The sequence below is a fragment of the Haemaphysalis longicornis genome, unplaced genomic scaffold (genome assembly GCF_048455015.1).
Source record: "Haemaphysalis longicornis isolate Haplotype H1 unplaced genomic scaffold, Haemaphysalis longicornis Haplotype H1 scaffold_49, whole genome shotgun sequence".
Classification (NCBI taxonomy): Eukaryota; Metazoa; Arthropoda; class Arachnida; order Ixodida; family Ixodidae; genus Haemaphysalis; species Haemaphysalis longicornis.
The window spans coordinates 1,009,935-1,023,906 of NW_027526384.1; the positions used below are offsets into that span (position 1 = coordinate 1,009,935).

At 49.0% G+C, this 13,972-nt stretch overlaps 1 long non-coding RNA gene across 1 annotated transcript in view; it reads left to right on the forward strand.

Annotated features, from left to right (window-relative positions):
- The window catches only part of LOC144137737 (uncharacterized), a 63,052-nt gene that overhangs the window by 36,804 nt on the left and 12,276 nt on the right, over positions 1 to 13,972 (forward strand). Inside the window, exon 3 of the long non-coding RNA XR_013315722.1 lies at positions 8,782 to 8,814. This is a non-coding gene — a long non-coding RNA (uncharacterized LOC144137737). The remainder of the gene's footprint in view (positions 1 to 8,781; positions 8,815 to 13,972) is intronic.

A 13,972-nucleotide genomic window follows, 5' to 3' on the forward strand; every position in this document is an offset into this window, starting at 1 on the left:
GAAAGACTGATGACCCAATTTCTATCATTGAAAGCGCACTGCAAACTTCAAATAAAATTCCTTGAGTAGACGAAGCCCGAACTTCCCCTGACCTTGGCCTGCTCCGGTTATGGGCCGCCCGTCGTCGCACGTAACTGACTGTAGCCCGCCAACCTTCATCTGAGAGTGCCAAGATCCCTCTTAATCACCAGACAGCCCAAGCGCGGCGACATAAATGACGCCTTTCCAGGACTCGCTGTATGAGCTGGTGTGCCTCACTCGGTCCCTCAACGAATACAGCCGGTATATCGCGCACATTTCAGTCAATAGAACGAGGCCGCAAGCGCAGAATCCCTTGAAGAAATGCCTATGTTGCATCGGGTCTCTCCTTGCATGAATTTGCGGAGGAGGCAATGAAGGCTTAGTTATGATGCGCCTCGTCCGACATTTGGTGAACCTTCATCTCTTCCCCCTGAGGCAGGCCTGCTCCTTACTAAGAAGGGGCAGCTGGTCCCGTTTCTTTTTTGTGCATGGTGAATAGTTGGTAGGTATCGACGCAGCAAGAACACCTAATGCACCGGGTACCGATGGCATCCAATACGAAGTGTAGAAGAACAGCACAGAGAGGTCCCTTCAGGTCGTACTGACAACCATAAACAAAGCTTGGAGCACTCGAGGCGTACCCACTTTCAGGAAGCATGCAGAAACCACAAGCGTCCCGAAAGCAGGAAACCCACCGGATACGCTAAGGAATGTACGGCCGATTGCCCTGACATGTACCCCATGCAAATTGGCTGAGCGTATGCTAGCTAGCATCAAGGCTCACATGGTGGCTTGAGGGCATGGGTTGGTACTAACCCTCTCAGATCGGCCTTCCGCCCCGGCGCAGAGAATGGCCTTGAAGTATTCTCTACTTCCGTACTCATTGGGGGACGCAATTGTATTTTCTTTCATTCTTCCCTTAGATGTGAAGAAAGTGTACGAGAAAGTGTACGACAATGTCAGCCATCAATCTATCCTACAGATGCTACGCTGGCCTGGGTGCTTGACGCCTCTGGTGTCCTTCATCGAATCGTTTGTAACACACCACACATTTTCAATTAGAGTTTGAGGACAGGCGGTTGGCTTTTTTCAACATGCCGTGGTGTACCACAAGATTTGGTCGTGGCATTGATACTGTTCAACCTTGCACTTCTTCCGCTCGGTTCCACGGTAGGTCCTTTGAAACATATAAAGTTCCTCGTCTATGCGGATCACATTACCCTCTGGTCGTCACTTCTAGGCATTGCGGAGCAAGAACAAGCTCTTCACAGTGCATTAAATACGGTTGAACCATGGTGCACACGTGTTAAGCTCGTGCTATTCCCCGCTAAGACCTTGCTACTTGTCGTCAGCACTTGAAAGACTCAAGAAAAACTGCGAAAATGACGCAGTTTAGTAAATATTGATGTCACGTGTCACGGAATCCTTGGCCTTCACGTTTCGTCCTCTGGCTCAGGTATGCAATGGCTCCCGGAAGCTCGCCGGCGCCCCCTTGATGTGTTACATCTAGTTGGCCAGAGTTCCATGAAATCGTGAGGAGCTCGCACAAAGATGGATCGGCTTCTGGTACGTGCAAATCTGCAGCCACGTATCACGTACCAGGCTCAGTACATAACAGTACATAACAAGGGCGGAGTGGGATTATCTAGAGGGCATTCATAGAGAAGCGATGACAAGGATTACCTGCCTTCGTCGCTTAACACCCATCTATACACTACAGGAAGAAGCTGGCCTTAACACGATAGATGAGTTCGCTAACCAGAGGCGACAGCCACGACCTCCTGAGGCGCACGTTTACTCATCTATGGCTGTTTTCAAGGGGCCCTCAAAGGCGTTTTTACCGCACTAAATGAACCAGCAGGATCGTTAGGGTGGGTGGTCAACGTCATCTGTGCCAAGTATAACTTTGTCACGCGCAGCGGAAATCTCACATTTTCTTTGAAAAATTTCTTGCCGCGTTCCCACCCTTTCCTGCGTGCTTTTGGGCTCCACCATCTTCTCGCGTGTACATAATTGATTCTTCCATGCGCGTCACGCAGTAGAAATCTTGCAATAGGACGGCTTTTTCTTGAACTTCCGGCGGAGCGAAGCGTCGTTTCCTCAGCGTCTACGGCTCGCGGCGGCGCCTGTGGTTAATTAGAGCTTCTTCCAGCACGCTTAACGCTATCGTGTTCGTCCATATTTACTTTGTTACTGTATTACCACGCTTCTTGTTAAGGCGCGTTGGCTAGGCCGACACGACGCCGGCTCCCGAAATGGCAGAGCGCCTTGTCACGCGACGTCGACAGCGACACGAACACGTCGGCAGATCGAAAATCCGTGTTGTGTGACTATCTCGCTGACCGAAGACGCCGACAATACCGATCAGCCGAACAGTCATCGGGCCATAATTATTTCAGTTTAGTTTTTGAACAGCATTGTTGCGCAATTAGCGGTCTATAACCTGCCACCGTGAACACCCGAGCTTCTGCAAGGAATTACTCCGACAGGAAGCGGTAAAAGGTAAAAAATGCTGCAGTGGTTAAGCGACCGGCTTGAGCTTATAATCTGTTCTTTGCGCGAGGATTTTGCTATCGCTAAATCGTGCCCGAGCTTTTTTCGGACCATATCGCCAGTGAAAGGTTAGGGCAATTACTGCGGGTGGTTATCCGACCAATTCTGAACTTGGCTGCTCCGAATTTCGGCCATGACTACTTGAGCCGGGTGCCGGAAAGCAAGTGTATATTCCACGCTAGGTTGGGGTGAGAGAAGAGAATATGAGCTCGAGGAGATCGCCAGGTGGCATCACATGAAGGCGTCCACCTCAGCGACGCCTAGCCAAGCTTTTCTACGTCGGCCTAGTCAGGTAGCAGCTTTTGCTCAATATTTGAAACGGCGCTTTTCTATTCTGAAGGAGGCTTCGCTAGCGGCCGGTTTCATGGGATCTGGGTGTCCGGTGTAAACGGGCATACCGAGCGCTCGGGAGTTCAAAAGAGTTTCGTGTTCCGTCGGTCCGAGTCCAGGCCAGCCTTCTAGACCGGAGCGCGGCGATGGCCCAATAAACGTTTGAGAAATGTTTAGAACCGATTGTAATAACGGAATGGAATACTTCAACTACCTGTGCACGCGCGTGCATGGCGCCACCACAACGCGAGCAAGCTCGACATTGGCGCGAACAGACGGCCAATTTAGCAATATATAAACCGACATCATTAGGAACGCCTACAAGTTCAGATTTTCTAGCCGTGGTGGGAGTGCAGGATTCATCAGCAAAATTATAAAAAAACGCCCCACACTGAACGCAGAAAGTCAGACGGCCCCGTCCCAGAAGCCATGCTGAGGCGCAGAATATAGCAGAATCAGACGAACCGCGCCGCAGGATGCTCTTGCGGACGACCCTGCGAGGTGAGGCATCATTTAGTCACACGAAAGCGGTGCGAGGAGGTCAACGGAACGACGGAGAATCGGGGCGCGGGCTAAAATTCGATGTTTTGATTTTCACTAACTTTACTAATACTCGTCACTGTAACGAAATTCTTGAAGCAACTGATTAATAGGCCATTGCTTTACCAGAAAATGTGAACACTGATGTATCGGTAGAACCTCTTTCAGGGCCCCTTTAAGGGGGTATATGAGCCTCGAAACTAACACGCCGAAAGGCCCCTCTCCAGAACCCTCCCCCCCCCCTTGGACTCGAATATTAATTACTGATTGCATGCCTCTGGGTCGGTAAAGCCGTGTTGCGCCGCAACTCGCACCCATAACTGACCAACATGTGTTTTACGTCTACGACAGTGTTTCAGGAAGCGTTATTACCACTTCTGTCGTAAATCCAGTTACGCAGTTTTGTCAAACCTGCGCTTACTAAGCCACTCAGAGGGTCCCGTGAACAGTTGCCGAGGTCAAAGCGATTTTCGACGGCTTGGCTACTATAGAGCTGCTTAGGGAAGAACAATCAGATTCTGTCATAAATTTTACTGACTCAATGGAAGCAGTTCGACACCTCCGGAATGTACTTACAAAGTACCCATATCCCAAACCATCCACGCGAAGTCTACGACGCTTAGCTTCAAGGTTAAGATAACTTGGGCCAGTGAGGACATTGACCCCTTGACAGCAACAGGCGGATGTCGCGACTCGTGTACCTCCTACAACGCATCCACTGCCCTTATTTCCAGTTGACGCAATTTCAAAGTTCGTCACCGACGAAGAAAACCTTCGGCGCTCTATACGGGAACTTATTTCTCCGTGTCGATCAAACCCCCCAGGTGGCCTAACCCGCCGTGAGGAGGTGGCGCTACGAAGGATTCGCGTCGTGGCTGCTCTCACACCGCTGTCAGCCACACCTGGCCCCCGGATCCACGGGCTCGACTTCGTCGGACATGTCCATTTTGCTCCACGTCCGCATCGACCGCTGATATTCAGACCATCTTGTGCGGACTTGCTGTGGTCCCCAACGTTCCCGACAGCAAGTATTGAATAGGTGGGACTCAAACCAGGTCGGCCGCCCGACTACAGATGCTGGCTCTTGGTCCGTATCACCGTAGCCGTTTAGAGTTGCTGAATTAAAATTTTTTGTTTCTGTACATTTAGTCTCCTTCGCCCTCATCGTTTCTACTGCAGAGCAAACTTTCACAAAAAAGCGGTTCTCTTACTTCATCTCTCTCTCTCTCTCTCTCTCTCTCTCTCTCTCTGCAGCCGTACCGCTGCAGGCCACCAAGCTACGTCGACGAGAGGCGCTGTGAGAAGTGCGACGTCTTTGCCTCAAAACCGATCGCGAACGGGCTGGTTTCGTCTAAAATGCGGAGTAAAAGTTTTCTGTACTTTCGATGTGAAGAATTTGCGGGCGACCCGCACCACGGCACGGGGCGTAAAACTGTTCAAGTGCGCGGGCTATGCGGGTCCCGAAAACACTTTTCCCCGTCTTTCCTTCATTGTGTGATTCGCCGTTAACAGAGCTGCAGCCTCATTACAACTTAAAAGTTGGTTGTTACTTTATAGTTTTTTTGTTATTTAACCTTTCACCTTCGACATTCCACCATCCCCAGAGGGATTACTAAGTTGTGGACACTCTCGTCAGAGTTCAGAGCTTCCCTCTTCAGAGTTCTCCCCTCTCTCTTTCTTCCAAAAACCCGTACGTTTACGCCCTACTCCATTCTATTTCCTTTTATATCGGCCCCGAGGACATACCGTGGCGCCACCTACGAGTGACGTCACTTGTAGGACGCCGGGTTATGCTGTCGTCTGCTAGAACACATTTCCTGTGCTTATGCGACAGCATGTTTTTGCGTTGTGGCCATTGTGTGCCCCCTCCTCGCGGCTTTGATGCAAATAGAAAGTTGTCTACAGACCAAATAATCCTGGCAAGCAATCACCGGCTCGATTGTTCCCGACGACACCGCCGCGCATGCATGGGCAGTTGCTACCATCGCCACCTACAGCTCGTACGGAGCCAGCTAACGCCAAAGACGATACAATTGGTGCCGAGAAAAGTACGCTGTTAATTCATTATGAGATACTTGCGACGTGACATGTACGCGACTGTGTGTGCAAGAACATAGACCTTGCAACAGCTATATAAACGTGCCGCTCAGTTGTGATATCTCCATGCGTACTGCGCGCATTGCCTGGTAAGTGAACGACTACCTGAGACCGGTGAGAGGATTGCTTCGCCGCACAGGCTTATAAGTGCTGGTACGATCTGCACTTTGGCTTAAGCAGTGCCTATTTCCCCTCCAATGTTTTTTTTTATATCTATGCCCTGATTTGATTAACGATCACTAGTACTCTGTACCACGACGTGCTCTGTAGTGCTGATATGTTTAATTTTCGCGACAACTTGTCCGCAATGTACGAATGGTATTAACGTGAGTTTTTAACGCCTTCTGGCGGGTTTAGACGTGGCTATGTTTATTTTTAATTAAGACCTTTGTAACACGGGCTTTTGTCTGTTCACAATGAGCCTGTGCCTTTCTCTAGCATCAAGTTCGAGAATCACGATTGCTCCCAGAAGGCGCGGTTGCGTATGACACTAAATACGTCGTGGGGTAATGGGGAGTTCAAGAATAGGGAAACCAGGCGTTGGAGGCCCCCGAGAAGTTCGGGGAGCCCAAAGCAACACGCTTGCGAGCGGCGAGTTTTAAAAGAGGGTCTTCTCCGACAGCTAGCTCGCCGCCGGTTTCGGATGCGCGGAGTCCGACGTTGGGAACTTTAGGCTTAGCGTCGCGGCAGATATTTCATCTCCGCTACCGTTACAGTCGCGAATGACATTCTCTAACACAACTTTTCACCGCACTGTCACCTCCTTTCCCGGATGTGTAAGTTTCTATCCGTGGTGACTGCCATTTAAGCGACCGATGATCAAGATACCTGCCACGGCCTCGGCCGATTTTTGCGCGGAGGTATCGCCACCCTTCGGCCGCTCGCCGCACCATGCGCGAACGGGCCGGCGGCGCGGGACCCGACATCCGCGGCTGGTCGGCGTAGATCGCGGCAGATATTTGAGCATCGCCTTGAAAATCACAGCTGATGACACTACGTAGCACAATTTTTCACTACACTAACATCCACTTTTGGGGAATGTGGAACTCCCGTTCCTCAATCAGTGTGATTTTAAAAAGCGGCAACAATGTGTTGCAGTCGCGACCTACGTCGGTTCGATCCGCCGCCGGTCTGGCACAGCGAACGTGTGTGAGGAGCGTTTATGCGAGCCGTAAACGCTTCATGATTTCTTGCTTCACTTATTTCTTGAGAACGACAGCCGAAATCTACAAATTTAGCTCGGTGATTGTAGTAGCCGAGCTAAATCTTGATCGGGCAAACGAGCCGCAGCTTACGCTTACACCAGGTTCGGGCGCATACGTCCGCATACGCCACCAAGCCCAAGTCGTTTGCGGGCAGCCTGCCACGGTTATAAAGTCCCCATGAGGTCAAACTTTGCTTCATGCACTGGTAATTATCTCAAGAGACCGAAAATCAGCACGAAAATACACTTAGAAGGCGCGTCCTAAACGAAATGTCACGCGCTGCAAGCCAACTACGCAGCAAGGTAGGAACGGGGATCCTACAAGTGACGTCAAAACGATCGCAGCGCCGTCCTATCCAGTGGTGGCGCTCGCGGCCAATTCTATTCTGGCACTAAATTATATACAAATGCCCCCAAGCTGAGCACAATATTGCCCGCAGTGCAGTTGATCCTATACCAACCGAAGAAGGACGTTTATTGTTCCAATGTGGTACCATCATCGACGACTTAAAATGATGTTCAGAGAACTCTACAATAAAGGCTAAATTATTGCGTCCCATGACTCTGCCGAGGCCGAGATGGTGTGAAGGTGTGGCTAAGATGGTGATAACGCTGTGACCTCCACCAAACATGTTATGCATCGGCTGAACAATGAGGCGAATCATAGTAGAGGATGAGATCGATATAGTATTTTGACTCATTTTCGGTGGTGTGCTGACGTGTATGAGTCTCTAGGTCAGGCGTGCTGAATATTTTTTGACCAGTGCATCTTTCGCTCTAAAGGCCCTTTCGCGTTGTTAGTACGTACTGAGCGTATCAAGTTTTCGCCTTGTTTTAAGGGTAATATTTACGGAGTTTGTAATGTTTGCGTTTTGTATTTCTTGCATGTTTTGTATTCCTTGCATGCAGCTAAAATACATTCGGTCGTAGAGCTAATTACTGCGCGTCAGTTTGTGAGCTCCCTCATTTTAATAACATTTTCTCAAACGGAAGGCAACGAAATATTTCAAATTCTGTGAAAAACTTTGACATGAAAAGAGTTCCACAAATACAACTGCTCCTATTATTTTTACCCCGTCTTGCTGGTAAACACATACATGCGGGTGGTGTATGGCTGATGTCTCTACGTAATACTGGTCACAGGAGAAAGTGTGTCATGTTTGCTTACTCCATGAAATAAAAGCGCGAGACTCGTAGACAAGTCAAAGCAATATCCGCAGCAATACGTTTTAAGAAGCCGAAGTTAGACCGCCCGGCGGAGTGCCTTAACTTTTCTTGGAAACTCACAGCAGCCACGAGACAGCAGCGAATGCAGCGGCTGCAGGCCACATGGCTGTAGCTATCAATGTTGGAGAAACTCGCAGCGTCTGTATCCAAGTTACAAATCGTGAATAAGCTGTGTGGCATAGCCCTAGTATGGCCCTCTTATAAGCTTGGTCGGTGCTGATGTATCTTACACTCTGGGGTCACTTCTTTGGGGTAGGCGTAACGAGAAATATGCTAACAGCTGCATCACTTTCCCCAACGTCCTCCGTGAATGGAAATGCCCCATGAGGTTGGGATTTTTAAATGCCTAATCTCCTTGGACCCTCTAAAACGGTCCACTAAACTTATGTTCTCCAATTAAACGAACGCCGTTTCGTCAAGGCATTTGTTACTGCTACGTTGCGGTATTTCCGCAGACTAACCTAATCATTAAAGCGAAGATTTCTTTGTCTTGCTAATGGCCTTCGATGTCTACCCAGCACCTACTGCAGGAAAGCCCACGTTCTGAGCGTTTCACAAAAGGATGATGATGTTAAGCGAAGGCGCAGCAAGCGTTTTCAGTGGTTGGAATCGAACCTAGGTCTCTCGCTTTAAAAGGCCGACGCCTGTCTCATTGGGTCACTCCGACATGGTCGAAGCAGTTTGGATTTTGGACGCTGACTTCGACTTAGGTTTCATGGATGATAGCGTCACTGTATAACCATCATGCACTCAGTAATTTGATTTGAGTTTGAAGACAAGGGCACTGATGTTCTTCTTTATTCTTACAGAGCTTTGGGAGAGAAATATCCGACACTAAAAAGGTAATGCTATTGTATTATGTTTGTGCTATTTATGGTGTTGTTTAATGCGTCGTCTATGCTAAAGTTTCATTTTCATATGTTAAGATTTTACGCTATTGTGAGTGCTGTTATTTTCTTATACGCAAAAAAAGTTAATAGTCAGTTTTATTGACCAATTTTTTGTTTCGAAATTGTTTTCATGTACTTAAGCATGGCTGCTATCGGGAAAATTGTTGCTACAGCCGCAAACCTCTGGTGAAGACAGGAATAAAGGTTGGTGCGACTGGGCCGCATCAGGCTTCGCACAAATTTTGCAGAGGTAGCCATCGCATGAGCTTCTGGTCAATGCACAAACGCCTTTCCATTGTATTGACGTCACTGGAATTGTGCAGTAGCTCGGAAATGCTATGTTTTCTACTAAAACGCAAGTATATATTTCATTGCCGTTTTACTTAAGGCAGCAATGTTTTCCGGAAAGCAATGTTGTTGTCGTAAATCTTTAGTTCAAAGGGAAGGCCATGCGACCAAAATAAGGGAAGGAGGAGAACACCCAGGGAGGAGTAGCCGAGTAGCACAAATGGTGGGTCCATGGAGGCGATAGAAGATATCACTACAGTGGGCAGAGGCGGGCTACGGCTGTGACCATATGACACAAGTCAGGTATAGTTTAACGACAAGGGTAGACCCCGTTTACTCTAATTTTGATAACCACTCTCTAGGCCGAACACCCCGAGGGCTGCGAGGAAATTAGGCTGCTCAAAGCGGGGTCGGCTTGAGTGGCATCATCTGCCATAGCATCGATGAGTCTAGGGCGGTGAAAAGAAAATGTGGCGCAGCGCCAGATTAAGAGGTTGAGGGTGGCGAACACTGACGTTTGGCAGTTGGGGTGGCAAGGAGGTGGAGATCTTGCTGGGTGAATCCAATTTCTCCTTATATGGGGTGTGACGGCTCCCTTGGCAATAGTTTTGTTTATGAAGATTTCAGCAAAGAAAGGCATCGCGGTAGCTAGGGCGAGCTAGCCAGAGGGAGTAACGAAAGCAAGACAAATCTTCCGGTCCTGGAGTGCGTGGTCAAGTTGAAAACGAAGGTCAGAGAAGGGACGTGACATGTCGTCGTCCCGAGGAGAGGTACTAGCCAGGCACTCCGGTGCTGCATCGGGTACATCCTGGTTGCCCCCATTCGAGTCCCTGTGACCCGGCACCCATGCCAGACGGGTAGCGGTGTCATTTCGAGCCAGAATGGTGATTATGTGCTGTATTTTGAATAAAGTTGGGATATTACTGCAGTAGGGCTTGCGGAGTTCTTGAAGTGCCTGGTGCGAGTCCGTGAGAATCCGAAAACGTGGAGGGGGCGAGGTTAGAATATTGTAAGCTCAGTGATCCATTGCGCTGTGGATGGTCCGGATGTCTACTTCCCAGGGGGACGAGTGGGGACCTGACCAAGTGAGAGAGCCGTGAAGGTCCGGCCCAGCTGGGCAGCGCCAGGCCAGGCCCATGTGAGAAGATGAAAGGCTAGCGTCCATGTAAATGGGCCTTTCAACTGGCCCTTTCGTCGCGAGAGCACGCCCAAGTGCTTTCTCACGGGCAACAGGTCGGGAACGGGGGATACCGGTTCGTTGGTGGGCCACTGTGACAGGCGGGAGTGCCCAAGGGGGTGGTTAGGTGAGGCCCATGGAATTGGTGGTAGAGTACGAAGTCTCAAGCGAAGAGTGCCGCTCCCTGTGGCGTTAACGTGCACCGAAGGTCATGTTGGCTGAGGGCTTCCGTGAAAAGCTCTTCCATGGGAGGCATAGGAGCAGCCAGTTCAAAAGCATTGATGCGGTTATGCCTGGTAAGGCCAGTGATGGTGCGGAGCATGGCCCGATAAAGGACGCTACGTGTTTCTTGTGAGTCGAGAATAGGTTATAGGCTGGAACGCCATAAGTGAGACGACCAACCGCTACTGCCCGACAGAGCAGCAGGCACGCCGATTGGTGAGCACCGCCAAACTTTTTTTTGAGAGGCGACAGGTTAAGTGTACCATAGGCTTCCAATTGTTCCGCAGTTGAGTTATGCACTGTCGATAGCAACCATAGTCTGCGAGGGTGGCGTCGAGCAAGCGACTATGACCACAGTGGGATGAAATGGGTGTGTCGGCGACGCAGATGGTATGATGCATGCTACTGGGTGGTTGCTGCAAAGTGTGGACCAGGAGAAACTCGGTCTTCTCTAGTGCTACTTCAAGGCCAAGAACCGGAAGAAGAGTGGAAAGACTGTTCACCGCCGCCTGTGATTCCGTTGCCATGTCCTGTAAGCAATGGTAGTCGCAGCCTCAACACATACTGTGAGATCGTCAGCGTAGATAGCAAAACGAGCCCCACTGTCCAGTTCTAGGTTGCGGGCGACGTGTGCCATAGCCAAATTAAAAAGTATAGGTCCAAGGACAGACCTCTTAGTAACACCCCTATCGAGATAGAAGGTTCTGGGATTCCATCCTGGGTGCATGCTGTGAAGTCTAATCCGTTATTTTCTATAAAATTGCGAATGCAGTTTCCGGTTCTTTGGCTTGCGAAGGCTAAGCGCGCTTTTCAAGGATCGCTGTCTGACTAATATTGTCAAAGGCTTTTCGCTCGTCAAAGGTGAGTACATAATCTGAATTACCTACTCAGAACTCGTAGCAGTAGCCAAAAGCTATCGTGAGTGCCGAGGTGAGAGCGGATGCCAGTTAGGGACGGATGGAACTACGGCCGTACATATTACAAATAACACTGAAGGCGGTTGTTGATCAGGCGTGCAATGAGTTTACATATGGGGGGTTTAAAAGAAATAGGCCGGAGGTTAGTCTGCAGCGAAGGCTCTTTGTTCGGATTCAGTATTGGGTGAACCATTGTCAGTTTGAGGTCGTCGGGAACGCTGCCAGAGGCCCAGTACGTGTTAATCATGTCTCGTAGTACTAAGCGCGCAGACACATGTAAATTACATAGGTGCTGCCATGTCATGCCACCATGGCCAATGGTAGAGCGAGGTTTGCACTGCTGAAGAGCTTCCGTAAACTCGCCCATGGTGAATGGGACGTCCAGCTTTGTATCTATTTCGGGAACCGTGGTGACAGGCAGCGAAGGGGGTCTGCGTGTGGCATTAAGGAAAAAGTAAGTATCAGATGATGTTCTACGTGCGCTGGAGGGTCCCGGAGAGTGAGGGAAGCGAATACTGTAGGTTTGCTCTTACGCCTGCCCCAAAAGTTCCTAAACGCGCTCCACAGTTTGGAAAGTCATGGTTCTTCACCAAGCTTGGCACAAAGACAATGGCAATGATCGTTGAATGGACACCATTTGTATTGTCGGATGATTTGATAGTGGTGACGAATCGAGATCAGGTCTCGCTGATGTTTGCCGTTGTTTAGATAGCGTGTGGCAATGGTTTGCATGGGGTTTCAGAGGTTGGTAAAATGAGAGTCCAGTGCAGGTGTTGAAGAGTCGCATAAGATTTCCTCTGTAGCGTGTGCTTTTGCAGAGTGTTGGGCAGGAGTGAATTGCAATAGGGTTGCATTCTGAGGGATACAGACGACGGTTCGAAAAGTTCGCCAATCAATGTGCGAAAGACATTGGCGAATGTGAAAGCGCTTGCCTCGGAGAGTGAGGACAATAGGGTAATGATCACTACCCAAAGGGGTGGTACAGGGGCTCCAGGTTCTAATTCCTCCCGTAGAGGCAATGGTTAGTTCAAACGAAATATTTTCTCCCTGGGATGAAGACCCACGCCGGTGGCTTAAATTGGGTTATTAAGAAGAGAGAAACACCAATCGTCAAGGGCAGCCTTAAGGCACAAGCCTCGTCTATCTGCAGAGTCATAGCCCCACGTAGCACTTTCACATTAATGTACCCACCTATTATAACAGGAGTGTGGGGATACTGCAAAACAGGGTGGCGTAACCAATTATTGTTGACATATTTCTGAGAGATGGTGACTGGGCGGCAATACACAGGCGCTGCGAGTAGTGGTTTCCCATTACTTCGGCGTACATGCACTGCAACCACTTCCTGTTTCTTGGAGAATTGGCCCGGAAAAGACACCTCTCAGCAAAGTCTGATTGCACTAAAACAGCCGCCTGTGCCCCAACTCATGGTTGGGCGGAAGTTGGGACTTCGCCTTGACGAGATATTAACTTTTCCAAATTAGTTGTGTAGCCTTTAATTTTCAGCACGGATCTGGTTTCCTGAAGAAGTATAAGGACAAGTGAAATTCGCGCTACTCGACTTGAAAGATGGGAGCCTATTGACCAAAACTGCGACAGCTTCATTGTAAAATGCAGTGACCGCTTCATTTTGCAAGGGTACCGTGCGGAGTAATCGCTCTTGGCGGTCTGTCTGCTTCATTTGGCACACCTTGAAGGGTTTGGGGGAAGTTCATATTGGGTGTAGTTTCCTGAGCATATTGTTATGCGGAGGTCCGCAGCTTGTTTATGTCAGCCAACCGAGCGCGGCGTTCTAGCTGGATGCCAGCACAAATAAATTTCAACACTTCTATAATACCGCTTGTTTCTGTACCCCTTTGCGAGGTAGCGGTAAGATTGATGCTAGTACTAAGGCTGTTTCGTTGCTCCGACATCGGGGCAAGGGGGTTCCGGAGGGCCGACTTTCAAAAGCTAGTCGTGGGCACATTGGGGGTTGATTACCAATCTCTGATTTTCCAGGTGCGGTCACGCTAGACGGAGCTGTTTGGGTGGGCACGGTATGAGTCCCTTGCATGTATGCTACATGTTTATTTATTTATTTATTTATTTATTTATTTGTTTATTTATTTATTTATTTATTTATTTATTTATTTATTTATTTATTTATTCCAAATACCTACAGCGCCCGTTGGGAATTTTTGTAGGGGGGTTAATTATTAATCACAAAAACCACAAGTAATCATAGAAATGCAAGCTATATAATGGGAATACAGGTTTTTCTCGGTAATCAGAACACAGCAGAACATAGCAACAGAGCATAATTCAGAACATAGCAACAATATACGGCGGTCAAAACCAGTAAATCAAATGTTAGCATTCAGGAAACACTTTCAAGAGCAGTCAAAACATTCGGTGAGCGCACAATTACATTCGGGAGCACGTTACAATCGTTAATTGTATTGGGAAAGAAGGAATTGGGAAAGAAGGAAGAAAGGAAGAGAATGTGCAGCCTTCAGCTGCACATTCT